The sequence below is a fragment of the Megalopta genalis genome, chromosome 1, assembly GCF_051020955.1.
Source record: "Megalopta genalis isolate 19385.01 chromosome 1, iyMegGena1_principal, whole genome shotgun sequence".
NCBI classification, from domain to species: domain Eukaryota; kingdom Metazoa; phylum Arthropoda; class Insecta; order Hymenoptera; family Halictidae; genus Megalopta; species Megalopta genalis.
This window is the reverse complement of record NC_135013.1, coordinates 16,589,111-16,605,665: the sequence shown is the minus strand read 5'-3', so window position 1 is coordinate 16,605,665 and position 16,555 is coordinate 16,589,111. Positions and strand designations below refer to the sequence as shown.

The window sequence follows — 16,555 nt, the reverse complement described above, 5'->3', positions numbered from 1 at the left end:
ATTGTAGAATAATACATTAGTAAATAATATTTACTCTAAACATTAAAAAGTCGTCTTTCACTTCCTCGTGAAAGAACGAAATTACTTTCCGAACAATCCAATAGCTTACCAGGCAATGTCTACGAAATGTTTGTTAAAAGTTCCAACTGGATGGAACGGAAACAGAAATAAGAAGATCGCGTTTTTTCATCTTTTTATGTAAGATAACGGCAGACTTGAAATGCTAACGAAACTATTGGGCGATTCGATCAAAAAAATTCAACAGTTTATTCACCGATGTTTGCAAAACGTACGGTAATTTTTTTTAAATACAAAAATATTCATTTCCCTAGAACTCAACTGGAATTTGTGGGAATGCGAAGAGCTTTATAAGACGCTCTTCGATCAACGAAAGCAATGCAAAATAAAACAATGGCAAGATCAAGAGTAAGATCTAATTGCAAAGATCGCGCTACGTCCGATGAATTTGAAGCGGGCAAGTGCGAAGTTTCGATTTTTCAAACACGTCGCACCGACAGGCCTGTTTAGGTAGAAGATCGGTTTTATTGCTTCGACCATTGTTCCACTTTCGGCTTAGCAGGCATTCCGCGAAAAGATTTCCTGGCCACTTTTCCCCGATAATGTTAAAAATGAAGCAGCCGGTCTCGTGGCTCAGCGACCGATCGAAATTCTACGAACGACGAACGAACTGATCGAGGCAGAAACCGTACAGGGTCCGTCCCCTTCCCTCTGTCTCGCGGATTTCAAACGAATTCATCCACTTCTATAATAACAATTTGACGAAGAGTACAGCTTTATTTTTACATGAGATCGCATTCGACCAATCGATTGGAAAGTTTCAAGGTACACAGTGCACCAGAACTTCCTCGAACGTTTTTCAGCGACTATTAATATCGCGTCGCCGATATTTTTCTAATAAACGCCGGTTTAGATTTTGTTGAAATATTGGTTCGAATCCGACGGTCAGCTAAACTCCGCAGGTGCAGCTGCAGCTGCGAGTTACTGGAGCGGTTCCGACCGCCTCCTACTTCCTGATTAGTCAGCTGAGTAGGTAAGAACTGTGATTGGCGATCAATGATCCATAACGGGCTGCGGGGACGCTCTTAAATAGACGACAGCCATAAAACTTCAGGCACCCGATGAAAATGCTCCCGAAAGGATATGCAGCTTCAACTCGGAAGAACCTCGTTAAATTTCAATGCGTTCACTCTAGAACCGAAATCAAATCGATGTATTCTTTTTCACCGAGAAAAATATCTCCGCCCTTGCTCTTGTTTTCAAGACTGTCCCGCTCTTAACCCTTTGCACTCGAAGCTATTTTAACTGTAAATATAAAATCATTTTTCTCACTTGTAGTATTTTTCATTTTACACGATAAAATGCATTTTATGCGTGTGAAATTGATTTTTGGAACTCGTGTTAATATAAAAATTATCTTGAAACGTGATGTAACAAATTTTCGTGGTGCCTCTGAGTCACCATTCGAGTGCAAAGGGTTAATATCGCTGCGAGCTAGAACGGCTATGAACTTTCGAAACGGACGGAGTAAAACGACACGATTTTATTCCACGGCGTGCGTTGCAAACGGCGAATGGAGTACGAAGCTCTACTGAAAACAAAGCTGCGTTGCCATTGTTTGGTGTGTACATCAGGAGGAAGTAAAACTCGCGAAGTGGATCCTACTCGACGGTTCAACTTTTTCTTGCCGAACTTTTTCCCGCGGCTAGCCACACACGCGCGATAAAAGTGCTTCGTTCGATCTCCTTACGCGACAAGTAGAGCATTGTTGACGAATTATTGATATCGAACGAGCTAGCGTCTTACTGCTCGCTTTAGAATCGATACAAAATCATGCTACCGAATTTTTGGATGGAACGGGTAGTTTAGATGACAAACGTTTCACGAAGATTGACCTTTTCACTCGACAACGCGGCCTCGTTTAGAGTAAACTTAACCCCTTAACGCGCAGAAACGTATTAACACGGGCGTGCAAAACCGGCCAAAATGTGCAGACCCGTATATATACGGTCGGCGTCGCAACTTATATTATGTTACCTATAGTAATTGAAAAACAGTACGATGGGTACAAAATTCGATCTGCAATGCGATTCAATATTCACTATAATTATTTATCCACTATTTTTATTGAATTTTTAGTAATTTTTGCATTTTTTTTACATATTTATTGAAATTAAGGTCCAAATATGTATTTTCTTAGATAAAAAAATTGATTTTTTTTGGTCGGTTTTTTTTTTTAAATTGTGCATTAAAGGGTTAATTAAGTCTTCCTTCACTTCTTTTTTCATTTTTCTTCTTTCTTATCTTGTACCAGTTCATTTGCTATTGCGTTCAATAACGTTCTCGTTGTACAGGGTTTTCCAGGTTTTTTGGTCGAACGGTGTCAGCATATTTTACCAGCGAAAATAACGAAAAACATATTAACCCTTTGCACTCGAAGCCATTTTAACTGTAAATCTTAAATTGATTTTTCTGACCTACGCTGTCTCTATCTTATATGACAGAGCGCATTTTATGCGTGTGAAATTGAGTCTCGTGACTTATAAAACAGTTGATAATTTTAACAATTTTTCAAATCTACATTTGCTCGATGTAAGAATTATTTTGGAATGTGATATAAACATTTTTTAGTGGTGCCTCGGGGTCACCAGACGAGCGCGAAGGTTTAAAAAATTAGGAGAAAAATGCGACACAACAACGAACTGATTTACGTTTCACGTGGACAAACGTTAGTGGTATTTTTCTCATCTGTATATACTTATCCTAGCTGTATTTACTATCTCGTTCAATTTTCTTTCAATCGGTCCGTTGCTGCTTCGTATTTTTCTCATAAATTTGTAACCCCTTGCCGTACTGCGACGAGTCCGACTCGTCATGAAAATAATATAATAATATTATTAAATAAAAATAAAATAAAAATAAAATAATATAATAATATAATAATTCTGTTATTCTGTCCTCTAAAATCGGAATAAAATTCTAACCTCTTGTCATCAATATTTAAACATTCGAGTAAATTTAGGCACGCGATAAGCATCAATTTTCTTTCCCTTCCAAGAAATGATTGCAATCGAAAAATTTCTAATCGCAGTAACTGCAAAGAAAGTCGTATGTCAAGGGCTTAACGAAGCATTTTTACGCTGAATATCCCGAATATCCTGCGTTTGGCCGAAAAAACCTGGGTCACCCCGTATATAAAGGGGTTAAGTATTAAGCAACTAAATAAATAATTTCCACAACGGTAAAGCAGAACGATGTACCATTTTACTACTTAACCCTTTGCACTCGAAGCTATGTTAACTGTAAATATAAAATCAATTTTCTCGCTTACAGTATTTTCATTTTATGTGATAAAATGCATTTTATGCATATGAAATCGACTCTTAGGACTCTTAACAATTTTTTAAAATCTAAGCTTTGTTAATATAAAAATTATCTCAAAACGTGGTGTAACAGATTTTAGTGGTGTCCCTGACTCGCCACTCGAGTGCAAAGGGTTAATTTCTCTGTACACGTCGACAATCGTATTCGCAATGCCGATCGAATATTTGAATATTTTCCGGCAGGAGTAACAGCTCGAAATAGCTGGTGAACGCGGATGAACGTTTGACCAAACACAGAGGGGGTACGGAGGGGGGAGAAGATCGGGGAAATGTGTTGGCACGCGATTCGAAAGTCGGCTCGGAAATTCGAAATTAATAAAAGGCGAGGAGTGACTTTGTCCGCGTGGTTCCGGAGCGGAATCGCGGCCGAAATCATTTACGGTTGCGGGGCATTCGTTGGCCGGGTTTTATTCGAGGTTCGGCCGAACGGTGCGAACGGTTCGACGGGTTTGGCCGCGTCAGTGCTGCGGGTACGGTGCGGCGCGACGCGGCACTGCAGCCGCGACACGCGGCCTTTTGTCCATTGATTTCAGACCGGGCAGCGGTTCCCGTTCGATAGAAACCTCGCACCCGCCGCCGCGTACTGCGTCCGTTTTCATCGTCCACCCCGGCCAACCCCGACTGTTTTCCACACCCCAACCCCTAGAATCCCCAAGAATCTTCTCCCTTATCGCCGCGCGACACTTGCGGCGTCAACCCGTTGCGTTTTCGTCGCGACCCACGCCGATCCGTAGCATCTTTAGATTAGATTTCTATGTCTTCCAACCAGAGTTAGTTTGTTGCGACTAAAAAGCGTGTCGCGAAAAGATAAGCGGTGCAACGATTGTTTTGTCCGTACGTTCGGTTAGTCGCCCAACGTACATGCGCGACCGAACTATTGTACGCTCGATTCGCGCTTCCTACGGCAAATTAATGACGTGGAAGGGTCTCTAGTAGTCTTAGAGAACTTTATTTTTTGTGTTGTACTCTCTGCGAGCGCTGGTGGAAGAATGCTCTTCCAACGCTGGAAAGTCGTGGAAGAGCACCCGTGGATGGAGATAGATTGTTTATTATTGGTCAAGGCACGAATCACCCCTTGGAGGGGGGTGTCTGCCTTGACCCTTGTTGGGGCCTGAGAGGGTTTCCCCAATGGTGGGACCTTTTTATGGCCCTTGTCTCTGGACGCAACAGCGATGACCAACGAAACATGGTACAGTAATATTTCTTTAATCGACGCCACAAAAATGGACAATTTTGGAAGAGGAGACACGATTGTTCGTGCCTTGCGGTTCGTTTTTATAGTTACGAATTGTCAAGAATTATAAAAACGAGCCGCAAGCCTCGAATAATTGTATCTCCTCTTCTCAAATTATCCATTTTAGTGGACAAGTTGAGCGTCAGTTAGGGAGACATTACTGTACTTGCGTACAATGCGTACTACAGTAATTTCTCCCTAATTTGCGCTCGGATCGCGCACGAAAATTGACAATTTGGGAAGAGGAGATACGATTATTCGAGCCTTGCGGTTTATTTTTACAGTTATAAATTGTCCGTAATTATAAAAACGAGCTGCAAGCCTCGAATAATCGTATCTCCTCTCCTCAAATTATCCATTCTAGTGGACAAGTTGAGTGTCAGTTAGGGGGACATTACTGTACTTGCGTACAATGCGTACTACAGTAATTTCACCCTAATTTGCGCTCGGATCGCGCACGAAAATTGACAATTTGGGAAGAGGAGATACGATTATTCGAGCCTTGCGGTTTATTTTTATAGTTATAAATTGTCCGTAATTATAAAAACGAGCCGCAAGCCTCGAATAATCGTATCTCCTCTTCTAAAATTGTCCATTTATGTGGATAATCTGAGCGTCAATTAGAGAGACATTGTTTCGTTAGTCATCGCTACATCGCTTATCTTTTCACGACACGCTTCGCGACACGATTATTCATGCTTTGCGGTTTACTTTTATAGTTACGAATTGTCAACAATTATAAAAACGAGTCGCAAGCCTCGAATAATCGTATCTCCTCTTCCAAATTTGTCCATTTTTGTGCGCAATCTGAGCGTCAGTTAGGGAGACATTACTGTACTTTGCTCTCGCTGTACACATTGTTTTCATAATAATTATTTATATCTTTTTATTCGATCGTTTTGTTTCGTCTCGGCCTCTAAATATTCGAAACATCTTAAAATTTACGAATATATTTTAGTTTTCACTGAAATTGCAATTGAAACAGCGAATTTTTACGCACGACGTATACTCGTCGCAACACGAATGTTGCTTGAAATTGAAACAGCTAACCGGTTAATTCTATCAAAGGATTGGTAAAATTAGCGGTAAAATACAAAGGGGAAACGCGAACGCATAATCATCTCGACTACTGTTTTTGTCAAAGCTTTTGCTAACATTGTTCTCTATTTCGGAACGGACGGAAATAGCTGTTCTTTTCTGGTATCGATGGCCCTTTTCGACGCAAGCGTAATTCAAAGGCTTCCCGTCGAGGGACACCCCAGGACGCCGCATTGTAAATAAGACGCGTCAATTTAATCGGTCTCAAGAATGTTTACGAGGAGCCGTCTTAGTACTCGGGCTTGTTTCTCGCGGTGTTATCGTCGAGCTCTGTCGTAAATTAGTTTCTCGGTGACGATGCTATTTTCGTCTTGTGATAGCTCAGAAATTCTGAAGCTTTTCCGCTCCTAACGTTCCACGATACTTCACAATTCTGTCTACAGTAATGTCTCCCTAATTGACGCTCGGATTGTCCAAAAAAATGGACAATTTTCGAAGAGGAGATACGATTGTTCGAGCCTTGCGGCTCTCTTATGCTTATCGATTGTCAACAACTATAAAAACGAGCCGCAAGGTTCGAACAATCGTATCTCCTCTTCCCAAATTGTCCATTTTTCTGCACAATCCGAGCGTCAATTAGGGAGACATTACTGTACTCGCAATGCAGTCCAAAAGATACGCGCTAACGCGAATTCCTACGAACACAGACTATTGACATCGAATCTATTGAGCTGATCGAAAAAAATCGGTTCTTCGGTTCTTTATTTAACGTTGCTAGAATTATATCAGTTCATTGTTACAAGGCAGGGGTGACCAAACTTATGATCGCTACGGGCGATCTGTTTCTTTCTTCTTTAATTATACGCACGGTCTGTCAACATCGTCAGCGTTACGCGATCGCAAGAAAAGTAGTAATTTAAAGCTAAAAATAAGCTTAAATTTAAAATAAACATAGATAATATCCGACGGACGAGCGACTGGGAATAGTTCCGCGATCGACCAGCCGACCGCGGTCGACGCTTTGGCCACCCCTGTTACAAGGCGACACGCGTCAGTTACTTTTAGGACCCGGTAAGTTTAGCGTTAATTACGTCCATCGGGTTCGTTCGGACTGCTTTACGACCGTGCAGCATTTTTTGAGGGGAGAAACCCGGTTTGGAAAGAGCAGAACGGACGTTTACGAGGCCCCGCGGTTCGTTCGTTTCCGGTCGCGCAATGAATCCGATCGAGCCGTGCGTATTTCAAGGGAAGACCGAGGGATGAACGGGGCTTCGATGGGTCCAGCGACCGAGATACGAAGAGCTATCGCTTTCGAACGGCAATGTTCAACCGATGTTTATGCCTCCATCGTTCCAGGTGGTTGAGATATGGTAATCGATACGGCACGCGACACTGTGCACCGAGTTGCATTTCGAGGAAACTGGCTGTCGTTCCGCGGATACGATCGCGGGACACGACGACGAGTCCTTAAAATACCCCCAACTCTACTCTCCGGAAGCGCATTGATCTTCGTACCACGGTGCGCTTCGATTTCACTGGTTCGGTCTCGTCATTTTTTCCTTTTTCTTCCAGCTGTCTCGTTAACTTCGTTCTTCGCAGAAATGATTATCGGTCGCGCTTTACGATCGGATCGCGGATTTTAGTGTTAGAATTTGCATAGCAATCGATATTCCTTGCAAGAGGATTCCCCGCGATATTCCCTGCGTAGAAAGCGCATCGTTGATCACCTTTAACCTCCCTGTCGCGTCGAATTTTGAAAAATCGTGAACGAATGCACGAAAGCCGCAGTCCGCGTCCCCATCCCTTTGTCTTTGTCTCGAGCGCTACGTTCAATCGATTGCTATCGTATCGCTATTCCCCTCCCTCGACACAGAGTTCCGTATCGGTGTGTAATGGAGTCGCCGTCCACAAATTTTCACGGAATCCCCGCGTTATTCTACACCGAGCCACGAAGAACTTCCACCGTATTCGCTGGGGGATCCGGCCGTGTCGAAAATTTTATGGGTGTTCGAAACAATTTCTTCTCGGGCGATTCTACGCCGGCCGGTGTCCCGAAAGTTTGCATGCTCGAAAGTCGAACCGATCGGGCGCCTCAGACAAAGTTTCGACGTGAAATTATCGACGCTTCGACGGGGTAACCGACGCGGGTCGGAAGTTCCGCGAAGTCCAGCTTCGAGAGCCTTCGGGGCTTACTATCGGGGGCCTGTTCCGCGGCGGCGACAGATTCGCCTAAACGCGAGACCACTTTCACTGGCAGCTGCGAACGATCCGAAAAGTCACCACTCGATGCGGGAGCACGTCGCACTCGGTACACTGGTTCACCATTTTCCTTTTTCCGGGGGAATTACGAGCGAGAGAATCCGGCGCGGGAAACGCGTCCTCGGTCTATCCGGCGCAGTTCGAGTGCGGTCAGCGCAACCAGGGGACGGGACGCGGACGATCGACGGTCACGCTACGCTTTTCCCGGACGGACTGAAAGAAAGCGGTTCTCTCTCGGCGTTCGCGAGCGACGCGGAACGTCTATTGTTGACAGGTCGAAAGGTAACTGCGGCACGCCGAGTTCCTCTCGCCTCGAGGCGAGGTCCCACGCGCGCCACGTGCTCCCGTCGATTGGCTCCGCCCACCGGCTGCATCCTCATTAACCCGCTAATTTCATCCCCTCCTGCGAAATCCTCGGCTCCTTCGATATCCTTCGAACGGTTGAACGATACCGTCGCGATTCGACGCTCGATGCGATATTTCGCCATTTATTCCAACAAAACGATCGATCCTGGTAAATTGACTTTTTGCGTGTTCGTTATTGCAAGTTTTAACGAACAGCGCGCGTCTTTCTTTTTTAAGACTTTCTATTGAGAATTGTGGAAACTGTTAATCAGTCCGTTCTCTCAGTCGTTTCTTGGTGTTGCACTTAAATGTCAGTGCTGTCTTTTGGAATTAATTCGACGGGAACAATGGATCCCAGTAAATTTGACATTTCGGGCGTGAATTATTACAGGCTTGAACAAACGGCACAAATTTTGTTAACGCATTCTATCGAAGATTCACGATGTTATTAATTAGTTTGTTCTTAGTCGTTTCTAGTCGAAGACGTTCTACTGCACCCGATCCTCGGTGCAATATTTTGCAATTAATTCGATGGAAAATTACCGACTCTAATAAACTGACATTTTTTATATAAATTCATACTGGTCCGAACTATCAACAGAAATTGTTGTGAAACGTTTTATCGAAAGCTCCTGGAGTTATTAATCAATACTCGTGTCATGTCGCGAGATAGATGCCTAACTCAGTCGACTGGATATGGCTATCGTTCGACGCAATGAAAACGATAAATGAACAAAAAGATACAAATTCAATCAAGATGCCGCGTGTTTTATAAGCATCGTGTTTCTCCTGTCCCCGGATAATATCAGTTTCGACGCAGTCATTAATTTAACGGAACGGTAAGTTCATCAAAGTTGTAGGTACGTTCGACGACGAGCTTCGTCGGATATTTACCCTTAGCGGACGACGACTTTTTCGGCCAAGTCAGGTAGCAGGATGAGGCGATTTTTGCAAATATTTAACATAAACACCGATTGTCGCCTCTCACTCGCCATTCGTCCTGCCGCGCTAAACGCCGTGGCGACCGAGAGCCGCCTCTCGTCCGCTAAGGGTTAAATCGTAGATGAACAATCGTAGATCGTAGGGACCAACGGCTCGTAGAACGGTGAAAAAACGACAGGATTTATTTTCTCGAATATTAACCCTTTCGATACTACGAGCCACTATAGTGGCCCTCCATAAGATGCCACCGAGGTACTACGAGCCACTATAGTGGCCCTCCATAAGATGCCATCGAGGTACTAAGGGCCACTATAGTGGCCCTCCATAAGTTCGATCGTTTGTAGCGAATAAAGTCAGTGCTTACTGCAGAAAGCTAATTCACCTTATTTTTCTCTCAACAACGGATAAATAGATATGCCTTATTTTTTTCAATTTTGTTCAACTTTATTTGGATTAACCCTTTTGCTACGGGCGGGTTCTCCGCTGCGGTACCCCCGCAACGAACGGCGTCTTGTAGCGTGCAGCGATGTCGCAGCGCACCGTCCAGCAGAAGTACCGCGGCGGAAAATCCGCCCGTAGCGAAAGGGTTAACACGTTCCGTGCCACGTGTACCATCGATGGTACACGCTTGCATGTTTACTTAGTGAACTGAACAAATTGTTTACAAGAAATTTAGAACCGAAGAATCAATTTCCACCGCAAGAATGGGCGTTGATAAGTTTTTGTTACGTTGTTATGTGTACGAGAATGAATAATTGCACGTAATACATCAAGTTTTAGTAAAATATCAAAGTGTGAAGATTCGAGTAAAAAAAGCTCGGCACGGAACGTGTTAACCCCTTGCCGTGCCATTTAGCTCGACGAAACTCGGGCCCAAGTGTTACGCGTCAACGCGTGGTAAACCGATCAGACTGATGCGCGAGAAATGTCACAATACGAGCCGAAATGTAAATGCCTCTGATATAGACCCTTTTGCACGACCTCGGCTCGTGATGTTTACGTTTGGCCCGACGATCTATTCACGAGCCTGGCTCGTCATATTCATGTTTGGGCCAAAATTTTCATCACGAGTCAGACTCGTTAAAGCACGGCAAGGGGTTAATAACGTGCGGCGCGCGGGGCTGTCGTCAAAATCCTGTCCGAAGTCGCGTAGAACGTAAACAATGATCGCGATAGCTCGGAGCCCCCCAAGGAAATCAATGATTCGTAAACAGTTATTGAACGGAACAGGAACGCGGGCCGAATCGATTCCGGCTCGTTGATCGATTCCGTGAATAGATAAATAGAAGAAGAGGCGGCCTTTGTTGTCGGTCGAACGGTACAAATGGAGCTGCCGGAGTCGAAAATTCTCATTCTTCGCCGAGGCTTCGGCCGAAACGGAGCCCCTTCGAAAGACTCCTCCGGCTTTTTCCTTTGCCGTTCGCCGGCCGTGGCTGTCTTTTGTTACACGCAACCCTTTGGGTTCCATCCTGCTACATTCTTCGGTGACCATCTCCGCTCCCCCGCGACTCCCGCGGCATTCTCACTTTGACTTCCTGCTTCGAACAGCTTTGATCATCCTTGATCGTCAACCTCGAACCCATTCGGAAATCGTTGGCGAACTTGCTTTAATCATCCTTCGATATCCTCCTTCGAGATTCGATACTTTTGAACGTCATCTTTGACCCTAAACCCTTTGCCCATCTTGGGAGATACTTCTTATATCTCCTGGGGTCGTCTTAGGCCAAGACGTAGGCCGAGTACTAGACCAAAACTAAGACCAGATGTCGCGTTCGCGAAGTATTATGTCAGAAGGAAACTTCGAAATTATTCGATTTCATCGCTCTAAGTGATTTCACAATTGATTGGGAACCTTGAATAAGGGTCTATGTTGTATTTGTGACTATCCAAGATAACGTGGTAATTACCCAATAACATACAGTCGCCTCGGAAAGTACGTTAAGTGATTTCACAATTGATTGGGAACCACGAATTAGGGTCTATGTTGTATTTGTGACTATCCAAGATAACATGGTAATTACCCAATAACATACAGTCGCCTCGGAAAGTACGTTAAGTGATTTCACAATTGATTGGGAACCTCGAATAAGGGTCTATGTTGTATTTGTGACTATCCAAGATAACATGGTAATTACCCAATAACATACAGTCGTCTCGGAAAGTACGTTAACGCCTTTTCAAACGGAATAACTATTGTTATATAATAATAAATAATAATCATTGTTTCAAAGGACTTGAATATTTTTTGGTCGTTAGACCGACTAGTTTTCTCTGAAATGAGTATACAAGAAGTCTTTTGTATACTCATTTGTATACTATTTGAATTCTAATATAATTTTACGTAATAGCTAACTACTAATTATATTTCGATGTGTGCCAACAGTGGGACGCACGTGACGTGAATACGTCCTGCGTCGGCGCTGCGACAAAAACTTTCACTCTGCGACAATTTTCCATAAGTTTCGAGCATCTAATGCGCTTCCTTTTTTTTACGAAATATGGTAGTTTCTCCCTAATTCACGCTCGGATTGCGCACAAAAATGGGAAGAGGAGAAATATTTGGAAAGGGGAGATACGATTATTCGAGCTCTGTGTCACGTTTTTATAGTTGTTGACAATCAGTCCATTTCTGACCGCGATCTAAGCGCGAATTCGGGAGAAATTACCGTATATAGAATTAGTGTACACTAAAGCGATGTACAATGACTGTAGAAGTGCTACACAGATAAATAAATTTCAACAAAAATGTAACATAGACACTTATTCGAGTTTCCCATTCAGAGCTCGTATTTAAAACTGTGAACGATAGATCAGCTGCGGATCGTAGATCCAGCTCGATACAAACTAATCGCGGGAATTCGTTTCCCGACATTTGTCCGAGACGAAAGTTTCGTTCTCCTATTAAAACTTCTGGTAGAACCCAATTATCGCCCAGCTCCGCTCAAACTCCGAGATTTTTTTAATCGATCTACAATCTGGACATCAGCAATCATCTGAAATTTTCTTTGATCACGTTTTACGAGCCCCCGCCCCCCTAGCCAACTTTCAGCATCCTCTAATCCCTTCGCCGGTCTTTGACGATCCGCATCAAACCTTCCCCGTCCTTATCGAGCAATTCATCTCAAACTTCCTTTGGCTATCTTTATCGGGCCCCTTTGATCATCTCGAACCCATTCTTCCTGAATCCTCTGGGTTATATTACGCCATCGTCCCAAACTTCCCTCGGCTGCCACCCTTCGAAAAACTCCCCTGGCATCCGAGACTATCTGTCCGATACGTCTTCCTCGACCATTTCTGTTTACCGTTGAAGACGGTCGACGCGTTCAGGGTAAGCTATTCGAGAGTTCTCTCTTAACGGTCGTTAACTCGAGCCCAAAAGACAGAATCACCTATATTTATATTTCTGGGCAAGATAGAACAGTGCTATCGAAACAGAATAATTTTCTGTATAATTCAGAAAATGTCAGCTGTTTTTCACAAGTATGTTCGGCTGATAATTATGCAGCTACCTTGCGGCCCTTTTTTTATTGTCGTTGACAATCGACAATTATAAAAATGTGCCACGAGGCTCGAATAATCCTATCTGCTCCTCCAAAATTGTCCATTTTTGTTTGCAAGCTGAGAGACAATTGCAGAGAATTTACTGTACTCTTGATATTCCTCATTCAATTGTATATGTTGTAAAAACGTTGTATTTAAACGAAATCTGAAGAAAATCAAACGCACATCGTATAATCGCAGTAACTCGCACACTTCTGAAAGAGATTGCAACAGCTAAGTGGTTGAAGTGGAATAATTTCCTGTGCAACTAAAACAGATAAATACTATGAAAATTCGAAAACGAGACTAATAAAAATTCTGTGACATCTCTTTCGATTCCTTCGAAATTTCATCGGCACGATGAATTTTCAATCAATGATGAATGAATATTTTCTGTTAGTCACCTTTTATTTAACCCGAGAAAGATAACCTACGTCGCAGAGGCGCCTGCGAAGACTGTTGATTTTTGTTAATTTTTCATAGAGGTCTAGTGATTTAAGTTTAAAATTACTTAAAATATAAAAAAATATAATATAAATGCATTTTATTTTTACAATAATGCCAAACCTTTAAAATGACTAGATTAACTTAAATAAATATCCATTGTTAGTATAAAATTGACGCCTTAGAAAAGCATGCGCCTCTGAAGCGTATGGTTATCTTTTACGTACGTTGTCATATGGTTATCTTTCTAGGGTTAAGCAGAGCAGTCATACGAGTTCGAAGAAGGTTGTATTATTCTGCAAAGTTGGCGGACTAGAATGACAGTAACTTATGGCTTAACAGAATAGCTAGCCTCCCATGCGTATACCCGTTCTCGAATCGACTGATCATCGGTTACTTTCATTCGAACGGAGTAGCTATTCCCCGCTTTCTGCGAGACCATGCTGTTCCACACAAACACACGCTCGGAACACCTACGCCGGCCGGCTGATCGCCGATTACGATAGCCGGCGCAATTTTATGCTCCGCAGCAATTTGCTCGAATGTTGGCTAAATAATTGATCGCGCCGCGAGTTTATTATCCAGCCCCTATCTACATTATGTTACACCCGTCCGGTTTAAGTCGGGCAATCACGTTAAGCCGCGTTCAACGACTGAAGGTCAAGCCGCGGGCTAACTAATGACAGCAGCCGTTCCAGAAAATGTTCCGACATTTTCAAGAACAAATCCTGCGATAACAGACGCCCGATTATTTTGATCTTTCGAAGAAGTGTTGTTGCTCAAAAAATCTCGAATGATTCTGAAATCTCGAACTTCCACGGCAAATGTGCAACTTCTCTGCGTGCAACAGAGAGAAACCCCCAAGAAAAGGAACGGATTCGTGGACGTCGAGGCCTCAATTAGCGTAATCGCGCACGCCATGCTGAAAACGCTGGACGTGACGCGTAACGAACGCGTGACAGTGATTACCGGCACGGTTTCACGCGCCCGGCACGATGGAATCGCTGCCTCGATATCCTCGATAACGATGCTTCGATACTGTCAAATTTCCTCGACGGCCGATCCTTATCGAGCAACGGACGCGAAACGGTTGCGCCTTTCCTCGGCGAGATTGCCGCCGAGATTTTCAGCGTGCTCGCTTTATGGCTCTTTGTCGCGGCAGAACGCTCTGTTCGGGATCTAGATAGCGCATCTTGTATTTCTGAATATTTCCTGCTACGCCGTCGAGCGATTGTGCACTCGAACTTTCAACGGTTCAAACGAACAAGACAGATTTCACGCGCTTTATTGGCGCGCTGCTGGCTGGCAACGAGCGACGACGTTTCGCTAAGATTTTGCACGCTTTCTCGTCTGAAATTTCCTTGCTACTTAACACTTTATCGACCGCTAGCCTATTTATCGGCTTTTCGATTGCCAATGTTTATCGATCGCTAGCCTATTAATCGGCTTTTCGATTGCCAATGCTTATCGACCGATAGCCTATTAATCGACTTTTAGCTATCGACGGCTTTCGCTTCTTTACTGTTTTGTTAGTAGCTGACCTCCTGTATGCTGACCTCCCCATATCCTTATGAATTATAATTATAATAATAATAATTATTTATTATTATTTTTAAAGGAATAAGCACAACACAATGAATAGCGAAAATTTAGCCGGTACTGGGAGCAAATGCGCGCGCGACTAAGCCAGTCCTTACTGAGTGGCAGCCTCAACCACGACCGGACGATAAAGTGTTAACAGTAAAGCGGCTGAAATTATAAGTACTCTTTCATTGATAATGATGAACTTTTTAATCGCAGTTTTGTAAGTAGACTGTGGATTTTTATGCAAAATGAAAATTGTCTGCATCGATTGTGCAGAACAAGAGTTTAACAGAGATGGACTTCTTCTTTTAATATTATCGATGAATTAAAACCAGTGTAATTAGAGCCTAAAATTCCTGTCATGTTGTTAATGTTTTTTTATTTTACTTATCAGATTTTGCCATAAATGCGTGAAATCCGCAGTCTAATTGTAACAAAAGTTATATTTAGAGCTTGGTAAGTTTAGTGTTGACACTTTATTTACCAAAAGCCTATCAGTGGACTCTTCAATAAACGAGTTACGACTAAGAGAAACTCAATAATGATTTTTAATACAATTATTTTGCAAGAAGTTGTTTCGTTATTTTAAGCGAGAGAATTTGTCGGAAAGCTCGTATTATTAAAAAGTTATATAAGTTTTACCGCACGGTCGTCGAATTAGCGCGTTTATTGCGACTAGACTGCAGATCTTTATGCAGAGTCTCATTTTCATACTCAATTTTATGGAAACTAAAATCAAGGAGGCAGTTCTTTGACCAATTAGAAAATTTCTAGCGATGAAAGTAAAATTCATGCTAATATTTACAGAGGGCTTCCCTACACAGATTTCAATGAAATTTAAATATGTTATACAACTCGACGTGTTGACAACGTTGTAAGAGAATATCGCTCTGCTTGCTATTTCCGAGAGATTCGCGAGAAACTTATGGCAAAGTGTTTATTTAGAATATTTATTTTTACCATTTGTAAAACTGTTTAGGAAATAGCTTTCGAGAATAAATAGCGAAGACTTAAGAAAGGCCTAATTCGGACATAACTCGTGCTGAACTCGTACTTAGAAAGTGTGCAAATTGTTTTCGGGATCAATTCATAAAATGTTTTGAACACTCTGAGTACAAATTTTGTACAGGAAGATATTTTACAATGTAATTTAAAACTACAGCATCTTCAAATTTCATTAAAATCAGAGAAGAAAGGGTCTTTTCGTAGATAATTGTCAAATTCGTTTTCCACGATGTACACGTTTTCCTGTATCCTAAAAATTTGCGCAACAACAAATGAGCCGTTTATTTTGAAGGTGTCACTTTACCGTAATGAAAAGTGGTGATTTTTTAATGTTTATACGAAATTATTTATACCGAGAAAAATATCAGTATCCTGAGATAACAAATACAAGTAAATCTTCTCGAAAGTTAGCATCCGTATTTTTAAACGTGTTAAAACGCAAACCCTTAACCTTTTAGGCACGACGCGCCACTATAGTGGCTTGCTCTAGTAGCTCACTCGCTCATCGTTTCAATCAAATAATCGTCTTCATATGCATTGTTTCACACTTCTTTTGTCTTCACATCGATTTACAACAGTCTACAGGGTGTTCCAAAAATGTCTCGTAACCCGAAAATGGCGGGTTCCTCGGATCATTTGAAACAACTTCTTCCTTTAGAAAAATTTTCTCCGAGACACCGTTAACGAGTTATTAACGAAAAACAGTGACCAATGAGAGGCGAGCTCAGCTGGCGCGAGGCGGCCGAGCCAACGGCGCCAGCGG

At 42.7% G+C, this 16,555-nt stretch overlaps 1 protein-coding gene across 13 annotated transcripts in view; it reads right to left on the bottom strand.

The window, feature by feature from the left end:
- Nucleotides 1-16,555, bottom strand: part of shaker (potassium voltage-gated channel protein Shaker) — a 489,510-nt gene that overhangs the window by 181,234 nt on the left and 291,721 nt on the right. The window contains exon 1 of one of the 13 annotated variants that reach the window (XM_033473878.2): nt 7,867-8,200. The exons of the other annotated variants lie outside the window; for them this stretch is intronic. The gene's annotated coding sequence lies outside the window, so the exon portion shown is untranslated. Of the gene's footprint in view, nt 1-7,866; nt 8,201-16,555 lie in introns of those variants that run through there. 13 annotated transcript variants of the gene reach the window in all.